The 12,042-nt window shown below is 43.7% G+C and overlaps 1 protein-coding gene across 1 annotated transcript in view; it reads left to right on the top strand.

Annotated features, from left to right (window-relative positions):
- Positions 1-12,042, top strand: part of LOC102417789 (ATP-binding cassette sub-family G member 2) — a 140,456-nt gene that overhangs the window by 54,653 nt on the left and 73,761 nt on the right. The gene's annotated exons all lie outside the window — the stretch shown is intronic.

The raw sequence follows: 12,042 nt of genomic DNA, 5'->3' as shown, positions 1-12,042 counted from the left end.
TATTACTATGTTGCAATAAGAAGCTAAAAAAAACCGGCTTTCAGTCAGCCCCAGACCGCAACATTGTATCCATGTTTTCAGCAGCGAGGCCTCAGAGCTAAAGCTGGCCCAGAATAAAAAAAAAAAAAAAGAAAGAAAACAAGGAGCAGTTGGGAGCTTTTAGTTAACTGCCAGCAGGAAAACAGCCCTCAGCCCCTCAGCCAGCCTGGCCAGGCATCCCAGTGGGGACCCCAACCCTGATCCAGGACACCCTTCAGGGCAAACCAGCTGGCCCCCACCCGTGCGCCAGGCCTCTATCCTATATAGTAAAAGGGTAATATGCCTCCCGGCACCGGGATCAGCGTGACAGGGGGTAGCGCCCAAACCCCCTGATCAGCCCTGCTCTGTGCCTGATAGGGGGGGAGCTCCCCAATCCCCCAATTGCTCTGCGGCTCTGTGTGTGACAGGGTGCAGCGCCCCAACCCCCCGCCCCCACGGGCCCTGCTCTGTGTGTAACAGGGTAGAACCATAACCTCTCCATCGGCCCTGCCCTGAGTGTGACAGTGGCGGTGCCCCAACCCCCTGATCGGCCCTGCTCTGTGGGTAATAGAGGGTGGCGCCCCAACCCTCCTCCACAGGCCTTGCTCTGTGTGTGACAGGATAGAGCCATAACCTCCCCGTTGGCCCTGCCCTGAGTGTGACAGGGTGCAGCACCCCAACCCCTGATCCACCCTGCTCTGTGTGTGACAGGGGGCGGTGCCCCAGCTCCCCTATCGGCCCTACTCTGTGAGTGACAAGGGGCAGCTCCCCAACCCCCCTGATGGACCCTGCTCTGTGAGTGACAGGGGGCAGCGCCCCAACCCCCTGATCGGCCCTGCTCTGTGAGTGACAGGGAGCAGCCCCCCAACCCCCTGATCAGCCCTGCTCTGTGCGTGACAGGGGGTGGCACCGCAACCTCCCCATCGACCCTGCCTTGAGTGTAACAGGGGGCGGTGCCCCAACCCCCCAATCAGTCTACCCTGAGCGTGACTGAGGGTGGCATTGCAACCTCCCGATCCGCCCTGCTCTGTGCATGACGGGACAGTGCCCCAACTCCCCAATCGGCCCTGCTCTGAGCCTGACCAGGGGCTGCACTTAGGGATTGGGCCTGCCCTCTGCCACCCGGAGCAGGCCTAAGCCAGCAGGTCGTTATCTCCCGAGGGGTCCCAGACTGTGAGAGGGCACAGGCCGGGCTGGGGTACCCCCCCCCCCCAGTGCACAAATTTTTGTGCACCGGGCCTCTAGTATATATATATATATACACACACACCAGCTTCTGCTTCTGGAACTCGTTTCCTGAGCCATCGCAGCCCAGCTGGCTCACTTCTACTACCTCAGCAACATTCTAAATAAACTTTCTCTTATCATTTGAAAAAAATAAAATGTAAACCAGGTCACTTCATTCTCAAAACCCTCCTATGGCTTCTTATATCTAAATAAAAGTTCAAAATGTAACTGGACAATCCATGGGTCCGTGCTACCTGTCACTACTTGAGCCAATTAAGCAGAGACAGGGTTGAATCATGTAGGAGCGTTTATTCCCAATACTGCCGGCACTATATGAGAGCAGCAGGTCATCTACAAAAATCTGCTCTGCACCCCACCATAAGCCAGGTGCTTCTATTGGGTAGAAGAACAAAGATTACATGGGGAAGTAGGCAAAAAGGTTTGCCAAATGGGCAGTTCACAGGTTTGGAGGTTTGCAAAAGCCTGGGAGTATGCAAGGGCTGGGTGTCTTCAAAGAGCTGGTGATATGAAAAGGCTGGGGGTCTTCGAAGGGCTATTGATATGCAAGGGCTGGGAGTCTTCAAAGGGCTGGTGATATGCAAGGGCTGGGGGTCTTCAAAGGGCTGGCAGATCTGGTTTCTGCCATAAGGTTGTTAATCTTTCCATGCTAATAGGAGCTCCCTGATGGGGAGGATGGACTGCATTTCCAGGTGAGCTCCCAGGTCCCAAGTGCAGCTGTGCTGCCAGCCAGGTTAGAATGTGCCTTCTTTAATCAGAATAAAACAATCACGATTAACAGAGCATGATTAATATTTCTTACAATCAGCTAGTCCCCAATATTGTATTTCTGTCCCTATCACAAGTACCATTAAGGTGAGGGAAAGGCACAGATTGCGTTACCAGTTAGATAGTAACAATAGTTACCAAGTGGTGCGTGTTCTTCCCTTGGTAGTAGACACAGTGCTAAGAACTTTCATTTAAACCCCAAATAAATAAATTAAATTGAATAAATAACAACTCCAAGTACTAATGAGCTGCCTACACCATCTCATTCCTTGTTAGCCCTCATCCCATCAACTACCATTCTCCCTCCCATTACCACACCCCAGACACAGGTAAGATGCTAAGTGCTTCCTGTCTCAGAGCCCCTAGCTGCACCACTCTGACCTCAGTATATTCGTTAGGATTTAACTTAATTGAAGGACAGTGGCATCTACAATATAAACATTTATCTCTCATATTCAATAAACCCAAAGGAAGGCCCAAGGTTTCAAGAGCCCACAGTCCTTCCATCTTGTTGCTTTGCCCTGTGAGGCTTCCATTCTCTATTGTGTCCCCTCAGTCGGGGCAGGAACTCCAGTCAACACGTTTGGATTCCAGCCAACAGGAAAGAGGAAGAGGAAAGAGCACTCCGTGTTTCTATGAACTTTGAGATTAGATGCCCTGGCTCTTTCTCTCAGCTCCCAGAAAAGTCAGAGGAGAGAAGGGAATTGAGTGAGGGGGCAACCAGCTCACGAGGAAGACTAGGGGAGGGGGCCAACAGCCCCTCAGCCCCTACTTTGCTCCAAGCACATCAGCTAGATCAGTGCCTGTGTGCAAAGTTTCTATAGCATCACTCCGTTTTACAGATAAGAAAAATGAGGTTTAGGCTGAGTGCTCCTTTCCAAATGCTGGAAATGAGTGAAATAAGAGAAACAGGACACTGTTGTGAGTTCATTATTCTCAGATAATATTCTTCCTACTTTCTTTGGGATGGGGCTATTAAAATGTCCCTTCATTTATAATATCACTATGATAATGAATCTTAGGTTATTAATTTTAAAAAATGCTCAAAGCTGTAGAGAATTTTTATAAGAGTTTATCTGGGCCAGAACTTTCAACCATTGTCAGGAAGCAGGGTCTCAAATGCTTCAGAGAATGACAGTTTTGCAGTTTTTTATGCATTTTAAATTGAGGGAATACATGAAGGTGGGAGAAAAATAGGAATATTACAGGAAGGTGGGGGAAAGCAATGTTTGAAGTAGGTAACAGGATAGTTAACAAGATTATGTGCTCTCTTGAAGGTGCTTACTCTTATTCTCAAAGGTGTGTTAACCTAGATGCACAAAAACAGTGGTCAGGGCTTGCAAGGCAAATAAAAAAGTTATATACTCCTAGGCAGTGACTACCCACCATGCCTTCTCCAGTTTGGAATTTATGATCAGATCAGCCTGTGAGGTTACTTTTCTATAGAACCTTTCCCCCCCACCACGTACCTATGGTCCAGGAGAGTTTAAATTTCTTTTGTTTTAGCAACAGAAACCTTTATAAAATTAAAAATAAAGGCATAATTCCAATATGCAAAAATATATTTATTAATATTTATATGCTACAGCATTTACTTATTAGGAACTTAGTCAATGAGAAATAGAGTATTTTTAATGAGCACAAAATGCTGTGAAAAGGGTTTTTTTTGTAGTTGCAAAAAGCCTCTGAAATAAATTTATCTCTGCATCTGTTTTAGTTGTAGAGTATCCAGAAAAATCTTATTCATAAACTAGTAGTTGAAAACAGTTTCAGGTTCGTGTACTATTTTATATAGCTGATAATTTTATAATTTCCTGATTAAACAGAGATGACAAGAGATGATGCATTCTGAGATACATATGAAAATAGCACAAGTGAACACTTAAGCTTCCAATATGTCAAACTTAGGTAGATAGCACATGAAAGGGCAGAATATGTTTTTTTTACAATTTCTTAAATGTTATAAATACATAAATAAATAAATAAAAGCTTCTCTATATTTAGAATAAACATGCTTATTGGCTTTTTAAAAAGCTGCTTTATTGAAATTCATTTACCAAAAATGTTAACTGTACCACTCAATGAATTGTAGTAAGTTCATAGAGTTGTGTGACCATTACCAATCCAATTTTAGAAACTTTTTATCACCCCAAAAGCTTCCTGCAAATCCATGCTTACTGATGCCAACTGTGCCCCCTTCACTTCTTCCTCCTTATTTCCTAGTCTTCCAGCTGAGAAGAGTAGGTGGTCCTGGAAACTGGTGTGTTAGTGTCTGTGTGAAAATACCCGTGGTCTGTGTTCTTGTAAAGAGTGTCTGAATATAGCAACAGAACTTGAAGTCATGGATCTTTTTTTTTTTTTTTAATACATTTTTATTGATTTCAGAGAGGAAGGAAGAGGGAGAGAGAGATAGAAACATCAATGGGAGATAATCATTGATCAGCTGCCTCCTGTACACCCCCTACTGGGGATTGAGCCCAAAACCCAGGCATGTGCCCTGACAGGGAATGGAAAGGAACTGTGACCTCCTGGTTCATAGGTTGATGCTCAACCACTGAGCCACACTGGCTGGGGGAAGCCTTGGATCTCGGGAACCCTACCTGAGCAGAGCACAGGGCTTTTTATTGGGCTAGGAAGGAAGATTCTCTCAGTAAAGTGTTCTTACGTGGTAGCCCAGAATAGGAGAGGGTTTGTTTCCTCAGTGTTGGTCCTGCGCGTATGTCCATCTGACTGGTGTATTTTGCAGGGATGCCCTGAATTTGAATTTACTTATTTTTTTTGTCTTTGCCTGAGATAATTGAATTCATAGTACCACCTCGTGGCCATTGTGTATAATTACAGTCTGGGCTTCTTGTTCTGGATGGAGGGAAGCTATTTCATTTACCTTTGAGTGTGGTTTTCACTGGGAAAATGAGACAGTGGCTGCTTCCAGCCTTCTCTGGGGGTGTTTCTAGGCGACTAGAAACCTTTGCCGTATTGTCTGAACTCATAGTCTACCAAGTGCAGCCTGTCTCCCAGGACTCCCAACAGAATACACCCGCAGTTCCTGGGTCAGAAGGGCCATCTCTGGCTTGTGGGGAAGGTACACAGAAGGGCTTGGCCACCCCAGTATCCAAAATACCCACCAGGTATTCAGGCCCTTCTGAGACCTGTTAAGAGAGTAGTTACCCACCGCTGGGGAGGGGCACTCAGGGAGCAGCCCTCCACTGAGAGAAACAACTTCCTACCCTTGATTGGTTGAGAGCAATTTAGTTATGGGAATAAAAACTCAGAAACTCTTCCTGTCCTTCTCCACAAAACACCAGCCGGTGCTATAAATAAGAAATATGAGGCTGAGTCCTGCACATTTATATCTAACCTAGAGGCCCGATGCATGAAATTCGTGTAAGAGTAGGCCTTCACAGCCGCGGTAGCTGCCTGGTTCCCTCCCTCACAGCCAAGTGCATGTGCAGACATAGCATTAAAAAAGCAAACCCTATCTAAACATTCCCATTTTTATAATCTTATCAATCCTTACATTTCCATGTTCTTTTAACCTAATTGTAGCAGGATTTGGGGCTTCACCCATGGCTTTCTGTACCACAGTTCAAGAATGCCCCTATCAAGAAGTCCTGGAAATTCCTCTTTTCTATCCTGAGGACATATACAAATTTTAATATCATCCTTTGTGGCCCAACATTTCGCAGTTTGAATCCCCAGGCTGCTTGCCATGATGGCTCCTTGGACTTTTGAAACTGACTAAACAGGTGCCTCCAGTCTGGTGACGCTGCTCACCACCACCCCGCGACCCTCCACGCTGCTGCCGTTGCCCTGCGAGTGCAGTTGCCAGTCCCACTTTGCTGCCACCCAGCCCAGTTCCCCGTGATTCCCTGTTGGCCATCCAGCGATGGGAGCCTGCGGGCTGGGGGGAGGGACCAAGAGGTGGTCAATGCACCTCATAGCAACTAGTCGATTGGTCGTTCTGGTCATGATGCCTGGCCTTTTATTATTATAGACTAGTGGCCCAGTGCATGAAATTTGTGCAGGGGGGGATGTCCCTCAGCCCAGCCTGTACCCTCTCCAATCTGGGACCCCTTGAAGGATGTCCTACTGCTGGTTTACAGGGATTGGGCCTAAACCGGCAGTTGGACATCCCTCTCACAATCCGGGACTGCTGGCTCCTAACCAGTCACCTGCCTGCCTGCCTGATTGCCCCTAACCACTCTGCCTGCCAGCCTGCTTGCCCCCAAATGCCCCCCCGCCAGCCTGATCACCCCAAACTGCCCCCTGTGCCAGTGTGCTTGCCCTCAACTGCCCTCCCTGCCAGTCTGCTTGCCTCCAACTCCCCCCCCCCCCCCCCCCAGTAGGCTGGTTACCCCCACCTTCCCTCCCCACTGGCCTGCTCACCCCAACTGCCCCCCACTGCTAGCCTGCTCACTCCAAATTTCCCCCCCCCCCCATTGCTGTCCTGCTCACCCCCAACTGGCCCCCCTTGCTGGGCTGCTTACCCCCAACGGCCCAGCCCCCCATCAGCCTGATCACCCGCAACTACTGTCCCATACTGGCCTGATCACCCACAACTGCCCTCCCGTCTTGGCCTCTAACTGCCTCTACCTCTGCCCCACCACCATTGCTTTGTCCCGAAGAATGTTCGGAAGGTCTCCTGGAAGGTCTCCCAGGCTCATTAACATATTACCCTTTTATTAGTATAGATAGAGGCCTGGTGCATGGGTGGTGGCCGGCTGGTTTTCCCAGTCCCCGGATACAAGTGGCGGATTGCACACTAGAGTGCCTGGGCAGCCTGGGAGAGGGGTTGATGGCCTTTTTCAGGCTGGCCACGCCCACGGCTGGAAGCAGGTATCTGGGATTTATTTAACTTCTATAATTGAAACTTTGTAGGCTTGAGTAGAGCTCAGGGCCGGCCAGGGCAGGCGGGAAGCTTGGCTTCCTCCATTGCCGGGGGCAACCAAGCCTCCTGGCTAATTGTTACCATTCATTGTGTGTATAGCTTAAAATTAAGCTATTTACCTTTAATTCCCTGGGTGCTAATATTTATGGGGTTTTCTACTTTTCCAGTTTTCAACATTTAATACAGTGTTGTAAATGTGATAACACTAGAGCAGTTTTTGGGTACAGAAATGATTGCTGAGAAATTAGTTTGGTTTTTTTGGCAGCTTTACTATGATATGCTCAGGTGTGATTTTCTTGCATTTATCCTGCTTTGGTATTCTTAGAACTTCTTCAGTCTGTGGCTTGATACCTTCATACCAAGTTTTAGAAAAAGCTTGGCCAGTCCTTTATCAAATATTTTTATTTTTATTGATTTTAGAGAGGAAGAAAGAAGGAGAGAGAATCATTAATTGGCTGCCTCATTAATTGGGTTGACACTCAACCACTGAGCCACACGGGCTGGGCACAATCGATTTTTAAATATAGATTCTGGTTGCTTGGTGATAGTCTATCTTTTCATTTATTCTCTTAAATATATTAGTCAGTTATTTTAATGCCAATGCCCGAGTACTCTAATCTGTAGTATCTGTGATTATATTTCTATTTTTTTTTAACATCAGGTCCTGTTTTCTGAAATGCCTGGTAATTTTTGTTAGAAGATTTGGATGTTGACATCTTTTAGAGTGGATTTAATTTTCCTCCATTAGACAAATAAATTATGAGCAGTACACTTTGATCCCATGGAGGCTGGTCCATTTCTGGGCCCATATTGCCAGGGGGGTGCCCTTCTGGGTTTCCAGGGCTGCCCCTCTACAGTAGGCTTGTAACTTCAAGTGTCTCCCTAGCACTGAGAGTCTGCTGAAATGCTTGCTCAGCTTTTAAGCTTCTGTCAGCTCCTTTCTGCTGCTTTTTCTGAGTGTTGCCTCGTGTGTGCCATTTGTCTCAAGAGGAAAGGGCACAGTGTGCTGGGTTTCCTGTCATGAAGTTTCCTCCTTTCTAGTATTTTGGCTCCTTAAGTCTTTTTCCTGTTTTGAGCAATTTTCATGCTCTTCCTATTTACTTATTAGATATTTAATTGATATCTAATTGGGGTTTATGTGTTCAGAGTTGTGTCTGCCCCCATGAGAGGAGTTCCATATTTCATGATGTGGTGTTCCATGATAGGAGTTTTTTCATAAGAGTTCCATGATAGGAGTTTTATCACAGTGGTATGGGTTGTTTGTTGAGAAATGAGCTATTTATTACAGGGGAATTTGAAATTAACTTTTAAAAAGTTAATAATATATCTTATTGAACCCAATAAATTCAAAATATGTTTACTCAAACATGTAATCAGTATAAAAATGACTAATGAGTTATTCTACATTCTTTTTTTTTTAAAGATTTAGATCTCTATTATTTTTACTGTTTTTCATTGAGGTATAATTGACATATAATTTCCTAAAGCCTTTAGTTTCTGGTATAAAACATAATGATTCAATAATTGTACATATCATGAAATGATCACCACAATAAGACTAGTTAATAGCCATCACCACACATTGTTACAAGTTTTCTCTTCTCATGATAAGAACTTTTAAGGTCTATTCGTAGCAACTTTCAAATATATAATACAGTATTTTAAACTATAATTACTATGCTGTATATTACATTTCCAGGACTTACTTATTTTAGAACTGTGGTGTTTACTACAACCTCATTTATCTGACTCTCAACTTACCTTTGCTTTTTCCTCTACAGAAAGGCAGATGCTCTACAGATGTCTTCCAGAATTGACCAAGTTTTTATCCCAATGTCACAAAGAAACACCGATGGCCTCCCGGGGACTCCCCCAAAGACCTGAAGATGTTTACTGAGGGAGCCGTGTTAAGTTTCCATAACATCTGCTATTGAGTGGAAGTGCAGAGTGGATTTCTACTTAGTCCAAAGACAGTTGAGAAAGAAATACTGATAAATATCAAGTATGTGCATGAACTTTTGTTTAAACAGCTTTATTGACAGCAGTGAGCTCCACAGGTTTAGCCTAATGCAAGCACAGGTGCTATGACATTTTATTTATCTACATGTCTGTACATACACATAGACACACACTTTCATTTCTTTGGGTTCAACTGGGAATGAAATGGTTGGATCACATGTTGGGTATAAGCTTAAGTTTTTAAAGAATGGCCAAACTGTTTTTAAAGTGATTGTATCATGTGCACCAACTTTGTTTGAGAAACTGAATAATTAATGTGCCATTTAGCTTTTTCCTGGGTAAGCCTTGTGGTTTAGTGGGAAGAGGCCTGGCTGTGTGACTTACAACTTCCTGACTGTGGGGATAGAATTGTAATCTCTGTCTTCAATATTCTAATCTGTGAAAGAAAAGATCTGTCACTGTAGTTTATACTTCAGGTACTTAGGCCCTTTATGTTCTAGAACAGCGGTTCTCAACCTGTGGGTCGAGACCCCTTTGGGGGTCGAATGACCCTTTCACAGGGGTCGCCTAAGACCATCGGAAAACACATATATATAATTACATATTGTTTTTGTGATTAATCACTATGCTTTAATTATGTTCAATTTGTAACAATGAAAATACATCCTGCATATCAGATATTTACATTACGATTCATAACAGTAGCAAAATTACAGTTATGAAGTAGCAACGAAAATAATTTTATGGTTGGGGGTCACCACAACATGAGGAACTGTATTAAAGGGTCACGGGATTAGGAAGGTTGAGAACCACTGTTCTCGAAGCAAGAGTCAGGAGGTTGAAAAGACAATATACTGTGAAAGCTTAGCTTAAGTTACGCAGTGGAGGTTCAGCATGACAGAATTTAGGATCCAAATCAATACTAAACTATGATTTTCATTCTCTTCTTCCATGAATGAATTTATCATGTGGTGGCAGAGTGGGCAGGAGAGTGAGGAGGGAACGGAGAAAGGAACCTCCTTGGGACCACATGTCTCTGTTCTTCCACAGGTGCCAGCCATGAGGATGGTTCGTGTTTTTCTGATTTCTAGAGCATTGAGCCCGATTCTTCCTCTCTGTGGAGTGGGGACTGCATCTAGGTTTCTCGGACACCATGTTTTGTTTAGTTAGTGTGTTTGTTTGATAGGGGAAATGATTATTCCTGCATAAAACAAGCACTTTTTCTAGCTCTCTGAGGCTGGAGGAGTGGTTATAAGAGCTCTTTGGCCAAGTATGGCCTCCACCCTGTATAGAATCAGATGCTTCTCATGCTTTCCTGATTTATTCTATGGGATTGTGGTCTTTTCTGTTAGTAGCAGCCAACTGCTCCCAGGAAGCTAGGACATGACAAGAAGGGGAGAAAAGTTTTGCATGTGGATGAGGAAGAAAGAACAGGGACCTGGGATTGGTTGGGTGATGGTGAGGTAGGGGCTATGTGGAGTTGATAGAACTTTCTTCACGCAGCAGCACATACTGTCATGCCTACTTCCTTGTTGCTTTGTTGTATTGGTTAAGAAACCCTGACCAGGAAAATAAGGAGTTGTAGGTAGTCACAAATCTTTTATCCTTTGCTACATGCCTAGATAGAAGTGACTGACTTTTTTGAAAGCTGACAAGGATTTTGTGGAACATATCAGTCAAGAAAATGTTGGTCACTTCAGATTTCGTGCTAAGTGGAAGGTAACAAATAATTTGTAATATGTGTAGATTGAATGAATTTCAAATGCATACTGGGTGAGTGGACATTTATCTTTCTTATTGTTTAAAGCTAGTAGATTAATAACTTGGTACACTAAAAGTGTCATATGCTCAAGGTTTCATAATGATTTTATGGTTCAGTAGTATGCATTCCAGCAACGTATGAGTTATCTTTATGTGCATTGCTGTGTTCATAAAAACTGTACCAAATAATTTTTTAATTTTCTAGTTGTAGTTAACATACACTATTATATTAGTTTCAGATGTACAACATAGTGATTAGACATTTATCACCTACTAAATGATCACCCCAATAAGCAGTCTCAGAGGTCACCAGAGTTTCTTGCTTACTCTTATTTCTGGTTTAGGCATCTATGAGAAAGCTCATCTCTTTTATTCAATGTAGCATTTTTTTTTATTTTTTCTTATCACTAGGTTCTACTAAGGAGCATTTCTGTCATGGGAAAAAGGTAGCTCTCATTTGTCTTATTCTTGACTCATGTTTGATAGCACCACTACCATTCAAAGTAGTAATTATATTCCAAAAAAGCTGATGAGAAGCTTGATTTTTATTTTTCCTCATTTTTAGAACTAAGTAACTAGAACCTGATATCCTCTGTGGGAAAAGAAGATACAACAAAATCTGACTATGAAAATCCAAAAAGGTCAGATTTTACTACCTTATGGAAAATCATTCTGTTATGCTTTGTGTCCATACCTACCACTTCAGCTTTTCCTCACCAATGCTAAAGATCTATGGAAAAAATGGTTCATTCCAGTAGTTGTGTGGATATCCTATAATCTTCAGGAAAATTCGTTATCTACTTGGAGATTTCTTAAGTTAATAATTTATTTGGAAATAATTTCAAACTTGTGCAAACATACCCTTTTACCCACTTGTTAACATTTCACTTCATTTGCTAGTATGTTGTCTCTTGTGATAACCAATTGTCATTAGCATTTTTCTGAACCATCTGAGAGCTGTCCACATGGCACTCTATTATCCCTAACTCCTCCAGGGTCTATTTTTTACAACTAGGACCCTCTCCTGTGTAACCAGTCAGTCATTGTCTGGGAGCAGCCCAGAGGATGCACAGCCTCATAACAGCTGCAGTGATGGGTCCTAAGGGGCTGTTGGCCACCATGGTCTTCACATAGTTGATTGACCATCACATCATGTCTCCTTAGTCTCATGCAACCTGATATTTTCCTGTCTCTCTCCAGGTGATGTTGGTCATGGTGGTGTCTGCCAGCCTGTACCATAATGTCACTGTTTTCCCCTATATCATTAATAAATATTATAAGCAGAGTTACCATGACATTATTCTAAATAAAGCCTTATTTCACCACCAAAACCCTCATTGATATCTCCTGCCTGTCACTATGGTAGCTACCAAGGGGTGATTTTCTGTTTTCATCCATCTCCT

Source organism: Myotis lucifugus, unplaced genomic scaffold (genome assembly GCF_000147115.1).
Source record: "Myotis lucifugus unplaced genomic scaffold, Myoluc2.0 scaffold_12, whole genome shotgun sequence".
NCBI classification, from domain to species: Eukaryota; Metazoa; Chordata; class Mammalia; order Chiroptera; family Vespertilionidae; genus Myotis; species Myotis lucifugus.
The sequence above is the reverse complement of the archived record's forward strand: the minus strand, read 5'-3'. Positions and strand labels throughout refer to the sequence as shown.